Source organism: Triturus cristatus, chromosome 4_2, assembly GCF_964204655.1.
Source record: "Triturus cristatus chromosome 4_2, aTriCri1.1, whole genome shotgun sequence".
NCBI classification, from domain to species: domain Eukaryota; kingdom Metazoa; phylum Chordata; class Amphibia; order Caudata; family Salamandridae; genus Triturus; species Triturus cristatus.
In genome coordinates this window covers 826,536,663-826,558,386 of record NC_140586.1, presented here as the reverse complement: position 1 = coordinate 826,558,386, position 21,724 = coordinate 826,536,663, and the positions used below count along the sequence as shown (strand labels likewise).

The following is a 21,724-nucleotide window of genomic DNA, read 5'->3' as shown; positions in this document are numbered from 1 at the left end:
GTTGATCCTTTGAACCACCCAGAGCCACTCGGCCCTCACTTGCTTGCTCAGAGAAAGACTTTTATAGCTATGTTTAGTTTCTGATCCAGCAACTGCCTCGATGGACCTCTAAAGCAGAAACACTAAAGACAATGCCGTGTTTGGGTAATGTCCTGAAAGCTGTAGTAGCTTATGCCGCTGGATAACTAAGTTGTGTGCTGTAGATGCACCATGGATAATTATACTTTATATTCAGTTCCTGTGCTTTATCATGTGCTGTTATCACTAACATATTTACAAAAAGGAGTTTCTTTCAGGCTATGGTACTTGCCAAGCATATCAAAAGCACTGCCACTACTTTGTGTAACTTACCTGGTTCTATTGTGAAGCGCTCTGACACCTTTGGGTAAACTTCGCGCTATATAAAACTGCATTAAATAAAAAAACATTGATCAAAGCAGTAGCACCCCCACCATCAAACTCTGAGTCTAATTGCGCACCTGTTCAGGACCAGTATCTCGAACCACTGACCTAAGGGTCTACGAACATAAACTAGCTTTCCAACACCTGCGGGTGGCAACAAGCGGTCTCACGATCACTTCCGGAGGGGGCGGGCGTGTCACTTTATGTAACCAATCACAGAATTGATCAGGCAGAACAGTCACCAAGCCCCTCCACGGGCCGTCCCTTAACCTGTCAATCATTATGAACCAGCTACTCGTTGCAACTTTCTCTCGGTCATTACTTTTTTTAAAATTATTATAGAAGTGTCATGTAACCTGACCCCTTTCATGCGATGAATCGGGTTAGATTGTGGATAGAGGCACCCTAATATAATCTAACGGGAGATATGACTTAAATTAACTCTCGTCCGATGTGAGAGATTTGCCATGATTGAGGTGTATAACTCTCGGCAAAAGACAGAATGCACTTCCATACTGGTTTTTCCTACATTCAACTACATAGTGATTTGCTATCTGAACCATACGACAGCACTCCACCACCCGCTCTTGGGGTATTTCCCATCCTGCATGTTCCGAAATACTCCATCAGCCGGACCATTCTGAAACTACAACTCCCAGATGCCTGTGAGGCAGGTCGCCATGTTGGAGGCTCCGGCAAAACTGCACATGAACACGATAGGGGCAGGGGAGCAGAGCAAGCACGGTCCCGCCTCCACTCCTTGATTGGGCGTTAGCCCGGTAGCCGAGCGACTGGTTGGCTGAGCTGCTCTGTCCGTTAGTGCGTCTCCATAGGACAGGGTGAGAGTGTGAGGTGAGTCTGTGCTGCTGGGGACTCATGTGTGCTGCTGTTTAAAGACATGTAAAGTGCGTGCGCTCTTGCATGGTGCCCCTAGGGAAAAGGGCGAGGTTTGGAGGGGTCTGTCGTGGGGCGATTGAAGCTGGGGAGCAGGGGCCTCTCATACCAGGGCATATATGTCAGGTTGCATTCCAGTGGGGGCATAGTTGGCATTAGGGGTCTCCTATGGTGCTTTACAGGGGCTCTGCAGGTTAGTCTGTTGGAATTTTTGGGGTGGGGTGAGCCGGCAGAGAAGACGTGTTCGCAGAGGCTGGGCCTTATGCAACAACATTGTGTTATCTGTTTGCAAGCCTGTGGGCCAAACTGGACATTATAAGATTCCTATGCAGTTCTAAGCTGTAGAAGCGGTTTGAGGTGTGTGGCTTAGGAACACGCAGCATGACAGTTATGGCTGTTTGCAAATCAGACTATAGCTGTCACCTCATGGGTCTCCCCGGACCCAAATGTGATTTTAACAGGAAAGGATTATCTTGAGAGGTTGAATGTGAGTACTATGAGCTCAGGCTGCGTTCTTGTCATTGCCTTTTCCATTCCTCATGGCCACAGTGTAGCACTGTGTATTTAACAAAAGAGCTGTGTATTGGCTGTTTTATGGGCTCAAGAGAAGTTTGGAGGGGGGTGCTAGAGGTGCATGCCTATGCGAGGGTGTTGCCTTGGCATTAGTTTGAGGATCAGGGTATATAGAGTCTCTTGGCAGTGTTTTCTAACTAGTGTTTTCTAACTAAACGCAAGGATTGGTGTGGTCTTAAAAGTCTTAGGGAGAGGAACTGCATGGTGGGCTGGGTTTGGGATGGTGGTCACTATGCAGCATATCTGTAATTGGTGTCAGCTGTTTTAACTCAGTGTCCGGAGCAGGCTGACCATTGACTTTACTAATGCTCTGCATTATTACAGTAAAGTATGAACGGCTTTCTGAACTGTATGTGCTGCTATAAGGCCATCTCATCCACTGCATATGATTTCTTATTAATATTGCTAAAGAGAGAGACATTCATGGTGATGTTTTCTTTTACACATTGTGTGCTGCAGCTGGCCCACCACCCTCCATTTTGTCATGTAAACTTACGCTCACTACTCAGAAGCGACACATGCTCAGTATGCAGGGCTTCCTATGTGCTTTGGCTGCTCAAGAAACCTATCTGCTTTTGAATTGAGGTATATGACTAGAAATTTAGTGGAAATTCGTGTGGAGAAATACTGAAAAGGACTAGAGCACGGTTTTGTGCAACAGTAATGTCTGTCAGTAGCTCTAGGACCTTCCTAGGGAGAAGTACAGCGGATATGGGGAAATAGCATCAGGTAGCATTCCAGCGTGGTTTTTTTGTGTTTGATGCGTACATCATGATAGACGGCTATGAGTGGCTGCTCTCAGAAAGCTATTTTGGCTCACATGGGACACCATAAAAGGTTTGGCTGGTATAACAGTGCTTCATGGATGCATAGGAGGTGCCACTTCTGAGTTAGTTTGCAGAGGCTACTCAGTGGATGCTACATAAGCAGGGTGGGAGGTCTGAGGATGCATATCATGGACACCAATTTAGTAATACCTAGCCGCAGTGGGAAGAGGAAACATTACAATGAAAGATCTTTTGGAATAGGTCTGTCTTGAGGCAGGTTGTGCCATACTGATAAAGGCTATAAAAATATGTGCCTTTCATAGGAGGTGCTGTTTGACTGTTAAAGTGCTTCTCATATGTCTGTACGGGGCAGGAGTTAGGTTGTAGGGCGATGTACAAAGTCTCACACACCAGGACTGTGGAGACATTTGACAGCCTTCAATGGGAGTCAGATTGGGCTCTGTGAATTTCCTTTCCGGTGGGTCTTATAGTTAAGTCTATGTGGAGAGTGGCAAGCAGGAATGGCTAGGTTGCAGTGCTTCTTGTTGTAGTGATGGTTGTCATACTAAAAAGCTACTATTGGAATAAGGCTGTCGGTTTTTAATCTGTAAATTAATTGGAGAGTGGTCATGTCAGTTTGCACTCCCAGGGGCTGAGGTTGCAGGCTGGGCATCCTTTTCTAAGTGACTATGGGATCAGTATAAGAGTACTCTACAGATTATGCCTTTCAATTTGTATTTCCATGCTCAGGGCTAGAACCAGTGCATGGAGAAGGCTTGCATCTGGTAGAGACTTCTAGCCTCGTGTTCCGTACCTTAGAATTACCCCTAGGCGTCAGACTGGATCCTGGAATTTTTCATGAGCAGTACCCTTGTGCACCAGTAGGTGACGTAATTTGGCTCTGTATGGTGTCATCCGCACCGGAAGTGAAGCGCCTGGTGCCTATGTACATGCCACTCCAGCGCGCTGATGCCATTTCTTTTCTTTCTGCGCCAGTCAGTGCAGATCTGGAGAGAGCTACCCCCAATGAATTTTTGACTGACCTTTTCAACTTTTTGTCGAAGTCTTTTGAGATTTTTCTCCTGGTGTGGCAGGATGTAAGCTAGAAAGGCCTGCTTCAAACCCTGTGACGTCTGTTACCGGCAGATGTTGGTGATGAACCCGCACCTTGTTTGCCTGTGGTGCCTTGAGCGTGACCGCGGTGCCCTGCGTCGACTGCCACACCATGCACCCCAAGGCCTTGAGGGAGCGCTCCCCCAGCTCATTGCCACCCAATGTGCAACGGTCTTGATTCCGGCTGAGAATTAGGTCCCGGGATTGGTCGCGGAGCTGAACATCCTCGTCTCACTCAGTCATCTGTGGGTAAGTCCCACAAGCGCTAGAAGAGTAAGACGTCGAAGAGGTCTTCCACTTCACCTTTTCTGCCGCTGTCATCCAATGAGATGAGGGAGCGTCATCATTTAAGACCTGGCTTCGCAGTTGAGCCTGAGCCGGCCCCTCACTTCCCTGAGTATCCGGGAGCCGGAATGACCCCCGTCCAACTTTGCGAGTTCTAGGAGGCAATGCACCTCATATATGGACAGACCGCTAGCACGCCTTCCGGCCCCATGGGTTTGGAGTGGGCCCCCACTGGTTCTCTGCTGGCGGTTCCGCCCAACTCTGCCCCTTTGATCAAAGGATGGATCCAGGCCGGTCGTACCACCTTGACTTTCCCTAGCGCCACGGGTGCCCTCTGGTGGTGCCATTTCCATTCTCATCTCCGACACAGAGCCGGAGGGGTGGTGTCAGACCGGAACCATGGCTTCCAGCTCTATTGTTATGTGCTGGGACTTGGGGAGAATTGGGAGGGGTCGCTGGACCCTGAAGAATACCAGCCCCCAGAGCCCAACATGTACTATTGTGAAGAATTGGCGGACGCCAGCGGTTTAGACACCTCTCCATATACTGGCATACTCTCTTCCTCCCCTACCGTGTTACCGGAGGAGAGGGGCTTCATTTGCTATGGTGATGAGAAGTGCGGCCGAGGTCCTGGACCTTAACCTACCCTCAGTGGTAGTCAAGACTTGATGGAGGTGCTTCAGCTGAGAGTGACCCAGCAGAACTGCTTCTTCCATTTAATGAAGCCCTCACGGACATCTTGTTGGTGACTTGGTCCAAAACCTCCAGAGGTGCTCATGTGAAAAGGACGATTGGTCGCCGCTGCCGCCCCACCCCAGTGGACTCTAACTTCCTCACACAACATCCTACCCCGGAGAGCTTGGTGGTCCACGCCTCCACCTCCCGGATAAATCCTGGCACATTCCTTACCACCCCACCAAATAGAGCATCCAAGAGGCTAGATGCCTTGGCAAAGAAAATGTTTTCTTCCACCAGCCTGGCACTATGATTTGTGAATACCATGTGCATTTTAGGCCATTACTCCCATGCCCTGTAGGATTCAGTTGTGCAGGTGCTGCCCATGGTCCCGTAGTAGGCCTTAGCCATACACTCCTAAGCTATGTCTGATGGCATAGATGCAGCGAAGTTCACAATTCAATGTGGGCTGGACATGGCAGTCTTGCTAGGTAAAGCGGTTTCTTTGTCGATAGCCTTACGGCACCACGCTTGGCTGAGAACAGCTGGCTTCTTCGGGATGTCCTAGCGTCACTTATGGACATGCCTTTTGAGGGCTCCCGTCTCTTCGGAGACCAGGCAGACTCATGGCTGGAGCGTTTCAAGGATAGCGGAGCAACAGCCAGGTCCTTGGGCCTTTCTATGACCCCTCGCAAGCCCCAGTCCTCCTTTCGCAGCCACGGAAGGGACTTCAGCTGCGTCTTGCCCAGCCACCACAGCACGCAGGTTTCCCAGCTTCTGTGTGGCAAAGTACACCGTACCCACAGACCCCTTGGGGCAGGCAGCCTGTTTGACCAGTCCACTACTATCCCAGCAGCTTCAGCCTCAAAATCCCTTTAATTTGTCCTTTTACCATCATGGGCAACCAGTGGGAGGCAGGATATGCCATTGCCTCCCCCACTGGAGGTCTTAAACATCAGACTGCTGGATTCTTCAGACTGTCCGAAGGGACTACTCCCTCTTTTTTGTGACTGCTCATGCCACCCACTTGCAACAGGCTGACAGGGGACTATCTCTCCTTGCTGCGCCAGAAAGTGATGGCTCTTTTGGCCAAGGGAGCCAAAGAGAGGGTGCTGACGCCAGAAGTAGGTTGTGGTTGTTTTTAGCTGCTTTCTGGTGCCCAAGAAAGATGGAGGCCTTCGTCCTATCCTAGACCTGCACCCTCTCAATTTGTTCCTCAAGAAGGAGAAGTTCAAAATGCTCACGCTCGCTCAAGTCCTGTCTGCCCTGGACCTAGGAGACTGGATAGTAGCGTTGGACTTGCAGGATGCATACTTTCACATTCCCATCCCTTCCTGTCCATAGGCATTACCTGTAGTTCACGGTGAGCTACGAGCACTTTCAGTCTGCTGTCCTTTTTGGCCTTACCAGCACCCCTCGGGTGTTCACAAAGGTGCTGGCAGTGGTTGCAGCTCATCTGCAGAGATCAAGGGTGCCAGTCTTTCCCTAGCTCAATGACTGGCTGTTAAAGGTGGGTTTGCTATAGGTTATTTTCTCCAAACTTCAGACTACGGCAGACCTTCTGCTCTCACTGGGGTTCACTATCAATGTGCCAAAGTCACACTCGACTCCCTCTCAGAAGCTTCCTTTCAACGAAGCCGTTCTGGACACGGTGCAGTTGTGGGCATATTCTCCCGAATGGCGAGTCCAGGATTTTCGGGCTATGATACTGATGTTTCGACTTCTATTCTGGATTTTGGTGAGACTGATTCTGAGGCTGCTGGGCCTCATGGCCTCCTGTCTCCTGCCTCTGACACATGCCTGCCGGCATATGTGGGTTCTGCAGTGGGACCTGAAGTTCCAGTGGGTGCAGCACTCTCCGGCATGGTTCATATCTCGGAGGGAACTACAAAAGATCTTCATTTTTCGTTAACGAGCCTTGATGGAGTCAGCAGCCGACTCCTATTCTTCCCCAACCAGATCTGACAGATGTCACTTCTGGGATAGGGCGGCCATCTGGGACAGGTGGAGATCAGAGGCTTCTGGTCTCTGGTGGAAAGCAGACTCCACATCAACCTACTGGAGCGCCGGGCGATCCGGCTTGCATTAAAAGCCTTTCTGCCCTTCATGATGGGATGGATAGTGCAGGTGTTCACGGATAACGCCACCGCCGTGTGGCACTGCAACAAACAGGGTGAGGTGGGGATGTGGCTGTAACATCGGGGTATACCCCTGGTGGTTCAGCACCTGACATGCTTTCTGAATGCCAGGGTGGACTAACTCAGCTGAAGATGCTTAGTGTTCACGAATGGTGTCTCCATCTGAGGGTGGCACAAGGTCTCTTTTAGCTGTGTGGAGAGCCTTGGTTAGATCTGTTCACCACCGATGAGAACGCACAGTGTCAGCATTTATGCGTGATGGAGTTTCCAAGGCAAGTCTCGTTGGGAGACACTTTTCATCTCGAGTCCAGCTGAGACCTCCTGTACTCCTTTCTGTCCATACCACTCCTGCCCAGCATTCTCAAGAAGATCCGGAATTACCAGGCCGAAGTCATCCTTGTGGCTCTGGACTGGGCTCAAAGAGTTTGGTATCTTGGGCTGTTGAGGATGGCCATTTGTCCTCCGATCAAGCTGCTTCTTCGGGAGGATCTTCTGTTACAGCAGCAAGGTGAGAACTCTCTCCTCCCAAACCTGTCATTGCCCCGCCTTCATGCATGGAGATTGAGCGGCGACGGTTGACCGCTTTCGACTTTCCGCCCATAGTCTGCTCGGTTATCTTGGCAGCCAGGCTTCCCTCCACCAAGACTGTATATGCCTGCCGTTAGGGCAAGTTTGCGAAAAGAAACGGATGTCAGCATGACGTGTGCTGCCTATATAGGCACAGCACTTCTGATGCGGAAGACACCACACTGAGCTGAACGACGCCACCCACCGGCGCACAGGGCTACTTCGCATAAACAATTTCCGTATCCAGTCTGACGCCTGGCAATATTTCTAAGCGAAGGAATCTGCAGCTAGATAGAATCCCTACCAGCTAAGGCGTTCCTGAAGGTAACTAACTTGTTCATTATGTATGTTCAGGGTTGACCTGCCTTTGTCTTGCTGAGTAGTTGAGAAGCCATCCTTTATCTAACACAGGTAGAGCAGACTTTGGGGGACGTGGGGGGAGGGTGGAGGAATTTGTGGTGGGCCCATTGTTAGGATAGTATGCAAGTCAAACTAAAGAAACCCATCCCCACTTTAAAGGCAAAAGTTTGGATGAAGTGGTATAGTTTATGGATTAGATTAAAGGAGAATTAGTGTCTCATACCATTGGTCAATGATGCAATACTGTATCCTTTTAGGATCTTAGTTGCATCTCAATTTTACACATAATGTGCAGAATCTATTTTGTTTTGTAAATTTGGAACTCCTGCATTTTCTAAAAAGAAACGTATTCTTTCTGCAGAAGAATCTCAAAATCTGTCTGCTTAGAATTTTACAGACCCATTACATTTGGGATTATATTAAACTGCTTCTGATTCTTTAAAAAAAAAAAATCAGAATTGTGGGAATGTCTATAGACCTCACTACCAAATTGGCGACATTGAGGGTGTTTCCTGGATGATATGGTCACCAGAGGCAGAAACGGCTGATTGGGATTGGTTGCATGGTAGCTAAGAGAGATATCACCAGTCATTGGATATCCCAAATGTCACTATAGCCCCCGTTTTCGAATGGATACCGTGTATGGTTTATTGTTCTATAGCAGAGGAGTATAGGGCAAGGGAATGTCCCAAGAAACATGATAAGATATGGGTAACTGACGGGACCACTTCCATCTGGTTTAGCCCGGTACACAAAATGATGATAACCGGGCAAGAGGATATGAGAGTATTGTTACCTTAGGAGGAAGTCATGTTGGTACAACGGCTATGTCAAAAGTTTAGTCCTTTAATTTATAAAATGGATCTGTATCTTTTATGGAGTTTATTTGTACAACTGAGGAAGCGCGGTCTCTATTTACTTGAGTGAGAGGAGGTTTCCTTTCTGTAATGGTGGAAAATCTGTCAATAAACAAAATATTATAATTAGCACGATTATATTTCCAGGTTTTCTGTTTTTTCAAACTGTACTTGCAGGCTCGAATTCACAAAGATTTTGCTAAGACTTAGTGTTGTACTCCTGATTCCAGGAATACACCAGAAGTATTCAAGGTGTTCTGGATTTCAGGAGCAAGTCAAAAGTAACACAAGAACTAAGTCATACCTACATTTGTGAATCAGGTCCCTGGTTTCCACATAATACTCTCTAATGTCTAGGACGTCTGCTTGTGGATTTTGTGGTGAAATATGCCCCAGAACGATATCACTTTACGTAAGGTGTGTTGAGAAAACTAACATGCTGGATCTGTTAGGTGTGTTATCTCACTAAGGAGACCTTTTTAAGCAGTCTTGTGGTTTTATGGAGAAGCATATCCATACAGTGAGGCTTTGTGCAGGCATAGCAGGGCCACAAGGTTGCTAGTAGCGGTGAGGAGTTTGTCTTAAGGGATTTAGAAAGGGAAGAACGCAATACAGGTTTTTAGGTCCAGCGTGGGCAGCGCATGGGCTGCTCTGCGAGGCATGCTGTATTCGAGTATGGACTTGAAGCCCCACCCACTCTCAGACCATATTTTTCATTGGCTTGTGGCATTGTCCTTCATAAATGCTGGCTTCTGATTAGTTAATAGGCTTTTTAGTCAGCCCTTATTACTGCGTTGTCTTCATTTGTAACCTCTCGTGAGGACTGGCCCTTTTACTTCTGTTATACAGTATGTCTGTAAGCACTATTTTCTTTAATGAGTTTCTACTTCTGCAGGCACGACATGCTTTCCTGCAACATTCAGCTCGCCATGCGCGTTTACACTTTCTAAGCAGCCCGGGACAATGGCGGCCGCTTCTTTTTAGTGGAATTGGCCTAGCGTTTACAATAGTTTGCGCTATTGGCATTATAAATGACAATGCCTTTTTATTTATGTGTTAATGATCAAAACAGATTAATAAAAGGTACTGTCATTTACAATACTATAGCTTAAACTCTCTCAAATGCGAGGCATATAGCATTGTAAATTCTTGTTTTTTGGATTGCAAGTCCTGTTGCACTTCCTGTCTAAGTAGAGGAGTAATAAACGCCATCAGACAGTGTAACATTATCTGTTTGCATGACTTGTGATACTGTGGGGAAGGTGTATATAACAGGGTTCGGCTAGTTGAGGGTGTTAATGTTGTGCTGGCTGCGTGCAAACGTTACTGTTGGGCTTGGGAACTTGCCATAACAGTGCCAGAACAACAACAGTCACTGTAATTGTTCAGTGTAGTTCGACATATTGAGAGTGTGACGTTTGGAAGTTGTTTCCCTCTTGTTCTTTACACCTATGATGGAAATCCTGACAGATGAGTCTTTTTTTTACCTGTGCCGCTCGTTTCTCTTTTGTTCAAATGGTTTTCCTCTTCCTATTAAGCCTTGCTGAATTTGCTGGTTGTTGCCTAAACTTTTAATATTTGTTTTTGTAGTATGTGTTTTTTTGCAGTTTTTTTGCAACCTACGGTAAGTCCATACAGATGGGTTTGATGATGGGTTGTACTCATTTGAGCTACACTAAGCTGGCCCTCATGGACCTTGTGTGAGGTGCGGGAGAAGGGAAGTGATGGACCAGAGAATAGTGAGATGGTGGTGTTGCTCTTCGTGCAACTGGAACACCGGGAGTTCAGAGTTCTGGGGTGTGCTGTCTCTGTAGAATGTGCCACCTTGGAACATCAGGGAAGAGCGCACTCTGGGGGGGGGGAGGGGCTTGGGAGTGGAGGTGCAGAGGATAGAAGAGTCCTTATGCTGTGCCTTAGTCAATTCCCGCTCTCTCTCTCATAAAACATACTTTGAAATTAGTGAGATGATTGGGATAGCTCAGACTGTTTGTTCATTACTGAAACTTGATCCAAGGAGGACTCGGGTCTGGACTTTGCGGTTGCCACGCAACTGGGGTGAGACTTGGTAGGAGCGTATGGAGGGGAGTAGCACTCTCCATCATTTTTAGGGAGCAGCTAGGGCCCGTTAACACCATTGTCGAAGGTTGCAACATGGGGCACTGTAGAAATCAAAAACAAACTTTCTTTAATCTTAGTGGGGCTGCTGATGCCTGGTCTCAAAAAGCAGTTCATTTTAAACGGCCACCAAGTGCTCGAACCCTTTCTCATCTCACCATTTTGGGAGATTTTAATCTCCATCTGGAAGAAGAGGGTGACTGTGAAACCAGGTCTTTCATGGATCTTATGCACAGTTTCGGCTATAGTTAATGGTTTTTCCAATCAAGAGACCCTGACTGTAGGCAATTATCTTGTGTTAAGCTGGTCTGACCACAGTTTGGTGATGTTAAGTACACAGAAGGCATATGTGCTGGAAAGCATGTCGAGCAACGCTAACAGCGTTAGAAAAGTGAGTAAAATCTCGGATGGAAATTTTGCAGATGCCCTTGTGAAATTTAAAGAGAAGGACCTAAGGGAGCAAAGAATTGAGAAGGTTGCCCCTCTGGTTAGAGTTAGCCCCAAGTAAAGGAGAAAAATATCTGCCCCGTGGTTTCAGGAGAGCTCAAGGCCCTTCAAAGGCAGTGTAGGAGGCAAGTATGGAGATGGAGGCTGGCTCCTAAGTTGGAAGAGAAAAGCAAACATAGGGAGCTTATTCTGAAATACAAAAGTGCTATCCAGGAGGCTAAATCAGTGTACGTCTCCCAGAGGATTAGAGCTGCTATTAACATTCCTATAGGAGAACTCTTAAATATGGTGAGCACCTTCATGTCACCTCCTATACATCAGGCGGTGAGAAGCTCTCAAGTTGACTGCAATAAGGTAGCTGAGTTTTTCTGAGACAAGATCATGAAGGTCTTTGCAGACTTTCCAGTACATACTGATAGCTCAAGTGATTACGGGGTGGCAGAACGGAAAGAGAGGTCTATTATTTCTGGTGGGGAAGGTGTTACTCCAGAACTGCGTGATCTCAGATGCTTATACAGGTTCGTCCCTTTGCCTGTAACGAAAAATAAGGCTCTGCTAGAAGAACCACCTCAGGCTCAAAGGATGATCTTTGCCCACCCAGGGTCCTGCAGTTGGTAGCCTGACCTTGTAGCGGAGGCCTTGGAGAAGGTCTATTCTCAGTTCTTGGAGGCTGGTGTGTGCTCTCAGGGCTGAAAGGAGGCAGTTGTCATTCCTCTGAAAAAAAAGCCTGATGGGGATTCAGGTGAATTAAACAATCTGCACCCGATCTCTTAGCTGCCTGCTCCAGCTAAAATCCCTGGAGAAGCATATCAACTTGGAATTGGTCCAGTATCTGTCGGGTCAAGAACACCTGGGTCCTTTTCAAAACTGGTTCAGTAGGAATCGCAGCACCAAATCGGTGCTTATAGAGACTGCTGATTCCATTTGCTGGCAAATCGACCAGAAGGTGTGGCTATTCTGGTACTGTTAGACCTGTTCGCAGCCTTTGTCAGCATATCTCCATCTTTGTTGGTGCAAAGGCTGTTAGGTCTGGCTGAAGGACGTGGCACTTACTTTGTTGGAGACCTTCCTGCTCGATAAGACTTTACAATCAGTTGTGGGGATTTCAGAGCCAAATTTTTCCATCTCCCCTGTGGGGTTCGACAAGGGTCCTCCCTCAGTCCCACCATGTTTAATTTGTATGTCGCCCCTCTGGTGAAGCTGATGCGTTCTTTGGTTTCCATCTCCGATGACTGGGATTAGGTGGCTGACTGGTTTAGAGCTTGCGTGACAGAAATGAGCTGGTGGGAGAGGGAGAGGTAGAACAGGCTCAAAATGAATGGGGAGAAAACAGAGAACATGGTTTTCGAAATGGATAGCTCGATCTGGACCAACCGATGGTGGCCAACTTGTGGTACTTTACCTGTTCCGTGGACTCTGGCCAAAAATCTGGGTTTTTTGGACTATCGACACCCAGGTTAATAGAACAGTGAGCTCCTGCTTCTGGACCATTAAGATATTGAAGAAAATCCTGCATTTTTCCCCCCGATAGAGCTTAGGGTGTTAGTGGTCATTGCACTTATTACTTAATTAGACTTCTGCAATGCTCTTTATCTAAATGTCAACCAGTACTCAGTAAATAAGCTCCAAATTATCAAAACTCCGACTGTATATTTGGTCCTGGGACTACCAAAACACTTGTCAGTCAAGGAAGGATTGAGATCCTTTCATATGTTACCAGTGCGGAAGTGAGTGTCTTTTAAAGCTCTTTGCTTGACTCATAAGGCTTTCCATCTACGGGAGTCGGCTTATCTTAGGGTGGCCTTTAATTAGTATGTTCCTACAAGGCCTCTGAGATCAGCTGGATAAAGTTAAGATGGTTGTACGCAGGTCAAGGAAAGCCAGGTGGGGGGAATGGGCCTTCACAGTGGCGGCTGCCAGGTTGTGGAACTTCCTCCCAGAACAAATTAGGAGTTTAAACTCTACCTGTTTTGTTGTAAGCTGGTGAAAACATGGTTATTTTCGAATTAGACATCCCTTTGAGTTGCCTGCTTGTTGAGGTTGTCTATGCTTTGGGTCCTTACCTTTCACATGGTTCTCTTTCGGTTTAGCGCTTTGATGCCCCCTGGTTTAACGCACTCTATAAATGCTACAATTCTAATTACTCAAGGAATTGCCAAACATTGTAAGGCATCAAGCCAATAGGACAACTTACCTGTGTATGCCGAATGACCATATTAGAGTGAGAGGATCAGTTTAGCAGATGAAACGGACAAAGTTGCAGGCAGCGAGTGGGGAGAGCAAAATTCTATGCTGCATTCCAAAACCAAAATTGGGATAGTTTAGCTTAGATGTTGGAGTTGAAAGATGTCATTTATACCCACTCACTCTTCCAACCACATACCGAAATAATTGCATTTGGTTGTTCTTCAAGTTTTTAAATTAATAAGTGTTTGTTATACAACGCCCAAAGACGACTACGAAGCATAACTGCATTAACCATCAGGTCATTTTTGCCTTTGTATGTTTTTTAATGGCAGCAATGTCCTTGCCCCCACAGACATTATTGCCATTAAAAAAAAACGACTACCGAGGTCTGATATAGCAAGAGTATACTGTAGGAGGATAAATTGATATTTCTTTGGGGTGGATACCTGCAGTTTGAATAGCTAACCCACCATGTCTGCAGTATAAAAGCTAAAAGGAAGGGGTGTTAGAACACACTCGTACTTGATCACTCTGTCTGTACATATTTTTTAGAAATATGATAATTCTATCCTCGCTTTGTCCTCACCTGTATTTAGTATTTGGATGACCCTCAACAATTTAACTGGTATGCCTCGGTATTATAGTTTTAAAACAAACAGCTATTTTTGCAGTCCATTGAAGTTTGGTTTTGTAGTCAATAATTCGGGTGTGTAGCTTTCTGTTCTGCACAAAGACATCTTGGTGAATCATTAATGTGAGGCAACACTAATTTGTTGTAATGCGTTTTGGCCTGAAACCCTTTTTAAATTTTTTTTTGTTTTTATTATTATAAAAGTCAGGGCAGAACACAATCACATAAATATCTATACAATTGCAGTTTGTTGGTACATTGGCTTATATCAACGCTCCTAGCGCTGTTACACCACAATACTGGTCAGGTCCCACCGACGGACCCACAGGTATCACCTCACCCCCTCCCCGGCCTGAAACCCTTTTGATGTAAGGGAACCGATCCCTCTGCCTGGGTCCAAGGTTCAAGATCTTGTAATAAATTCTGAATCAGTGTCATTTACAGTGTGATTACATGGTAATCTGATCGTGCAGTTATTTTAGCTTTCTTAAAACTTCCTACAAAATGGACCTTCTTCAAGAGTGCAGTGTAATTTGTAGTTCAAGTGAAGATTTATAGAGAGAAGATAAACATCTTGCTCATTACTAGAGATCCGCCTTGTGTAGATTATTATTTAGGCTGTTAGCACCCGGGGCGCCATCTGGCCTCAGATCTTGCAAAGATTTTACAAATCCAGCACCTTGCTCTGTGGAAAAAAACCACTGCTGATATACTAATTTGCTGAACCAATATAGATTAAGAGACCGAATTACCAACACTCTGGTTTGAATTGCTCTCTAAGCAGTTGAGAAAACGCCGGAAACACGTCATTGTCTCCATTACCGATTTTGTGAATTTCTGCGCACTGGGCATTCATTTGATCTACAGGGACTCCCAACAAACTTTCTGTTTTTTCCCGATGGACTCTTTTTTTCCTCGTATGAAAGAGCACAGGAGTGCTTTTCACAGCCTTCTTATGTCACTATTTAGATCGTTCTTAGCTGTTTTTAGTTCAAGCGAGTTTTTGAATAAGGGTGGATATCTAACTGTAAATGAAGAGATCGCGATCTTACTGGTGGCGCGGGCTAGGAAAGAACATTGTCAATGGCCACTTCCCTTTCTGAACAAAGAGTGACTTTAGTACGTCAGAAAATCATGATATTTTGACTGTTTTCAGTTTACAGCTTCATTTCACCTTGTGTTTTGCTTGCCTATTTTGTTTTAACCGTTTTAAACCTTCATCTGCTGACTCCACCCAACACATTAATAGTAATTGCCTGTTGTAGCTTAAAAATAAAGGGCACTATTTGGACTGTGTAGTTGCGGTCTGTCTGCCGAAGAATTGGAAAAGATTGCAAATTAAATAAAGAAAGAAACGGGAACTAAAGTATAATCTAGCACTGCTTTCCCTAAAATGGAAAAATTAGTGTAACTGATGGGAGTATTCATTAGCAAGTAGTCCTAATTGTCCATTTTGCAGGCAAACTCATCATCAGTATCGGATGCCAAGTTGAGATTAAAATTACGTTTTCATTTGTGGAAGGCTATAGAATTGCTACCTGCTTAGACAGGAGTCAGTGACTACATAGTCTGTTGGATCAATTACAAGAGATTAAAAAGAGAGATCATTTAGCAGTGCAAAGACAGTGTCAAATGTGATTCTTAAATAATTGTATTGAGTCACAGTTGACATTTTTTTTCTAACTATTCAAAACCATGAGGGGTCGCCCCTTTTCATTCCTGATCCTCTGAACATTTGTTGAACGGCTGAACTTGAAATATTGGGCTAGACAATCTAGTTGAATCGGGAGCCAGAACTTTGATATGCCCCCGATCGCTAGATAAATTGCATACAATAGTACATTGGCATGAGACAACCCAGCCTTCTGTGGACAACTGAACTGTGTAAGAGCTATAGCCATAGAAAGAGAAAATCAAGGGTGCAAGTAAGCTCCACCTGTTTAGTTAATTTCATATCGCAATTCATACTGACAACTGCCCGTAGTTATTTAGACGTACTTTAGCCCAAAGTTTATTTATGTATAATAATCTGGGGCAGTTCCCAGGGAGGTTAGCTTATTACACAACAGCCCATGGTGGATGAGATCAAATGCTGCGCTGAAACCCACAAGGCTTCCTCTGCGTATTGCGGCTGACTTCTGTGCAAGGTACCTGAATCGGTGCTAACAATTTGTGCAGAGTAACCATCTTGGTGTGGAAACCCGCTTCCTCTTGGAGAGTCGGGTTGTTTGAGGTTTTTCTCTCAAGATGGTTCAGTAGCTACAGGCCAAAAATGTTGTTATTCCTCTTGTTTGAGGGAGAAGTAAGATCCACCACTTTATATTGGCTAAGTTATCTTAAAGGCTGGTTAATGCTAGAACCTGTCAATGAAGCCAGGATATTGGCACTGTGTGCCATAAATTGCAAATGGGGAGCCAGGACACAGTTTACTAGACCAGAGGTCTCTTTGCCACGGCATTGGGGATGCCATCAGGACACGCTCTATATTAGTGGTTTTGTGACTTATATGTTAACCCCGGTCAGGCTTTGTTCAAAGCACTTAACACGTGTATCCACTGTAATTAATAGATGAGTTTACTATTTACGTAAGGATGGGAGATGGCAAACCCACAAATGTTTTGCTACATGGGGATCTGGGGAATGCTCAACTGAAACAAAGCCCCTCCACACCAAGAACCAGAACCTTCAGGAGCCCTGAATGAGGATTGTATTCTCTTATGTATTTTTTTTCTTTCTTTAATAAACTGCTGTGTGTTTATTACAAAGGCAAAGCAGTATGACACGGCAAAACCGGAGGTATTGATGAAACCACTTTCTGTACATTGCATCTGCTTCTTTTACAGTTCTTATTAAAGCAGTTACCTGTAACCCAATTTTGAGTATACTGACACAGAGGGATCAAGTTCTTATTTAATTTTGTGACCTGAGAATCGTATTCAAGTGAGTTCCAACAATTAGCTGGACCCTCCTCTTAAATACTCTTCAAATCATCCATGGTGCCCAAAATTTATCGTTGTGATAAGTTGTTTGCCGATTAAAAAATAGTACACTGATCAACATTGCCATCATTTTTTTGCTGCTTTTGACTGGGTAACCTTAAGACAAAAGACAGTAGAGAAATGATCACTACCATTTCATGCCTTAAGACTCCAGTCCGTGCAAAAAGAAAACTTTCAGATGTACTACAAACCGAAAGACACAACCATGCCCGGCCACGGCTCATAAAGAATGTTAGTTAGACGCAGTCTAGAGCGCCAAACCTGTTCAGTGAATATTGTCGTTCGGGAATAGTTTACTAGCTTTTTTCGAAATTTGCGTCAATATGAGCAAAGGGAAAAATTAAACAAATAGTAATAATCTTTTATGTGTGTACAATTCCAGGTTTATTTAATAAATGGCACGCCTCACAACAGAATCATGTATCTAGTCATAAGTGAAAATGGCGCTGCCATAAGTGACACTTTAGCTGTTTGTAATGCTCTGTCAGAGGGATTTGGTTTGATTTCAGGAAAAATCGAGTCCCAACCTAAAGAAATTTTGTTTGAGTTCCTATTTTTCCTTTATTTGAAACATTGACCTTTTAACAGTAGGGTATCAGAGCTCAGAAGTGGCTGGAGGCTATCTGAAATGGGCAGTATTAAAGCCAGCAAATTCAGTGGTCCAGAACAAAGTATCTTATGGACTGTATAGAACAACTTACATATACTTCATTCTTCAACCGGTAGCACTTTCAAGGTGATTAGTACTAGAATCATGTGTTTAAAACCTTTAGTACCCACTGTATAAATCTTTGTTGCTTTGAAGCATGGTTGTAGTGTAGGTACTATTTCATTTGCCTAGATTTCCTTTCTGAACGTCTTTTATTGTGTCATAATCTCAGTGTGTTGATGAATCCTTTGGTGGGGACTTCTGTTACTATATTAAGGGTTTTCATGTTTCTGATGTTAAAACCTTCTTGCTGGATTGACTTTGATAGATGATAGTGGGGGATCTTGCTGTCAGTTGAATTGTGATCAGAATAAAGATGCTTCAAATACAGCAAGTGGTACTCGGTCTCATGCTCCTGCTCCTCATGTATTCTGTCAGTATTGTACATGTCTGAAGTGTAGGCACACTACTACTGCTTTTCCTTGCTCAAACCGGATACTGCTTATGGTTATTTTGACCTCTCTTGGGCTTGCACAAAACACTGCTGATATATTTGCTGATGTGTTCCATGTGATTACACTGTGTGCATTTAGCACTTGCCTTAGTCTTGAGTTATTCATTTTGCAGTGATTAACACCGGAGCCTATATTTTCAATTAATTTAGGTCCATAAATTCCGATCTTTTGGAAAGTGAGTTTTGTTTTTAAAATGTGTGCTAAGTTTTGTATATACATTTTTCTAGTTTTTTATTGTCTTATTCTTTTCACGTTGGATGCCCTTTGTACCACTTTTTTTATAACCTTTTCTATTGTCTTTGCACCCATCAACCTAATATATTCTCACATCCTGATGTTTTTTTGTGTTTAATAAGCTTTATTAAATAAATAACTGTTACATAAAAGAGAGGCCATGAAAAACAAAATATCTATAATATAATAGAAATGGAGAAACAGGCAGTAAACTTACTAGAAAGCTGTTTTCATTTTAACAATAACATAGGGAGATAAGAGGAGGAAGGTAAGAAATAGATATGGGGGAATATGATACAATACTATAATTGAAGACCGTGGGAACAAATTGTAAACCTATTAAAAGAAGAAGCAAATACTTAAAACATCAGAAACGCAGGCCAATAGTGAAAGGAAACAGGAGAAAAGTAAGGTAGAGGAGAAAGCAGAGACAATGATTCATGGAGGATGAAAATTCTCAGAACGATTACCTAACACATCTATTGAAATCTTCGTTAAATAATTGGTTAATGAAGACCAAAATAAATCTCTATTTACATATGGTTTAACAAAGGAGGCAATTGCAATATCTAATATGATAATGACAGACATTATTCCGCCAAGACTTCACTGAAAGTTTAGTTGAGCATTCACAGTTAAGTGTGATTTGCTGGAAAGCTAAGGCCAACATCAAGTCAAACCTATTTCATGTAAAGACAATCCCAATGATTCTTATAAACTTCATGTAAAAAGAACAATATTTGATAAACGCGCATGTAGGTTAAAAATAACTGAAAGGTGCTTCCAAACATGCTTCCAAAAGGAAGAGACAGTGGGCCAATAAAATAGGTGCATCAAATCAGCCATAGGAGAAAGCCCGGACCAACAATTCTTATCATTTAGTATATGTAAAATTAGATATGGACGAGGGTGTATAATATAATCTGTGGTAGAGAAAGAACCAGTATTGAGTAGTGGAGGCAGATCTACAAATCTTTAAAGACCTAGCCCATAGTTTGTTCTAGAAATCAATGCTCCAATCATAATCCCAATCCATCTCCCATGCAGTTTCTATCTTCAATTTAGATCGAACAACATCAGGAGTAAAAAGATGTGTATAGATGATCAAGGAAAGTTTAGGAAATACAGTTAAGACTCTGAGTAGTGGATCTACTATGGTAGTAGATTTAATAGAGGGGAGAGAAAAAAAACACGTCCAGGATTATTCTCATGATTTGTGCCAGAACAAGTGCGGACATTTAAAGGTGTTCTGAAAGTGATGAAAGGAACATGGAGATAAACCATCAAACCTATCCCGAATCCAGATAATTCCCCTAAGTCTCCAGGATTTCCACAAAAGAGGCCTATTATTAATGGTAATAAAACAATGATACCAAAGGGGAGACTGAAGGAAAGCATCCCTAAAGATAATTTCCAATTGATAATGAGGTTTTAATAATGAACAAGTATGTTTAAACAACGGAAGAGAGGTAACATTGACCTTGTGAAGGCGAGGACTTTCATAACAGAAAAAGGTGCAAGTAAGGAACGTTCAATTGTGACCCACAAAGGTGTAAGAGGGGAGACTTCAGTAAGAAGCCATTTAGAAGCTAGTTTAAGGCAAAAGGCCTTATGGTATAATCAGGAAAGTTCACTCCTCCCACAGATTTAGGTTTACAAAGAAATTCTAGATTTTCTATTGTTCCATAAGAAATTAGAAAGCATGGAAAACAATTTTTTTTTTAAATAAACGTTCGGGTTGGGAATCATAGAAAAAGTATATAATAGAATAGGAGTATTCATCATTTTAATAGAATCAAAATGTCCCCAACAAGAGAGGATTCCAGGAGAAAATAAATTAGAAATTCTGTCAGTCACATCCTTCATATTGATTTTAACTGAGTCTAATATGGAGTTATTAAACCAAATGCTTAAGTATTTGATTTTAGAACTGTTCCAACGAAACCCAGTGGCATCAAAATGTTGTTTAAAACAAAATTTGATAATGGGTAGAACTTCTGTTTTGTCAGAATTAATTTTATACCCTGAAACAAGGGAGAAGTCTGAAATTTCTTGCATAGGGGAGGGATAGAAGTTACGGGATGAGATATAAAGATTAAAATGTCGTGTGCATAAACGGATAACTTCAAATGTTGATCACCATAAACAAAACCAGAAATAGATTTATTTTGACGAATATGAGATAAAAAGGGTTCAAGTGATGAAATAAAAAGGAGGGGTGAGAGAGGGCAACCTTGACGTACACCATGCTGTGGACTAAAAAATTGGGAGACAAGACCATTAACTACAACAGAAGCTTTAGGAGCGGAGTATAGCAGAGAAATCAGAGAAATGAATTTAGGACCAAAATATGCCAATGAAGAGCTTTAAATAAAAAGGACCAGTTCACTCTATCAAAAGCCAATTCTGCATCAATGGAGACTGCAGCTAGAAGATATGGAAGAGTTGAGGCCTTATTTAAAACTAGAGATGTCCAATGTTAATCTACCTTTAATGAAACCACATTGCTCTAAGCCAATTAATTTCGGTAGAAGAGGTTCAAGGTGTAACGGGAGCAGTTTGGCGAAAACGTTGTAGTCCACATTCACTAGGGAAATATGACACTAATTTTTACATTGTTTGGGAAACCAAACATCTTTATGGATTAAATCGCTTATAGCTTCTAGAAACGTGCCCTTTGCCTTACCAGAAGTAAGAAACTATTGAAAGAGCTGTAAAAGTTTTTTTGAAAAATATTTGATTAATGCAAATACAATTCTGCAGTTAAACCATCCGGGCCTGGAGTTTTATTTTTCTTAAGAAGACTTAAAGATTTAGATATTTCCAGGATTGATAGATCAGATTCTAGAGGAGCAAAGTCCAGGTTTACATGAGATGAAGGTGGGATGTGGTTAAGATATGTATCGATAGAAGAGGGATGAGAAGAGGACTCTGGGGTATATAGATTTCTATAAAATTCCATGAATTCATTTTAGATGTCTTGGTCTTTAAAGAGGAGCTTTCCGTCGGAAGAATAAATAGAATCTATCAAAACATGTTCCTTCCGAGACTTAAGGGAATTAGCCTGGAGCTTGCTTTCTTTATTCCGTCCACCATAATACTGAGCACTCGTTCTGAGAAGAATAGATGAAGCATTAGCAGTTGATGTTTTATTAAAGTCAAGTTTCGCACGAACAAGCTCCTGTAAGGCAGATTCAGATGAGGATGTATAAAATTGATGTTCTAAACGTTTGATATTGGCTATCAAAATTTTCTGTTGATTAAGTAATTGTTTCTTTTTCCTGGAAATAAAGTCTATAATGAAACCACGTGCTGT

The 21,724-nt window shown here is 43.5% G+C and overlaps 1 protein-coding gene across 3 annotated transcripts in view; it reads left to right on the top strand.

The window, feature by feature from the left end:
- Nucleotides 1–1,107: 1,107 nt before the first annotated feature.
- ERI3 (ERI1 exoribonuclease family member 3) overlaps nucleotides 1,108–21,724 on the top strand; it is a 1,537,399-nt gene continuing 1,516,782 nt past the window's right edge. Inside the window, exon 1 of one of the 3 annotated variants that reach the window (XM_085602780.1) lies at nucleotides 1,108–1,254. The gene's annotated coding sequence lies outside the window, so the exon portion shown is untranslated. The other 2 variants (XM_085602782.1, XM_085602781.1) reach the window with 2 other exon arrangements.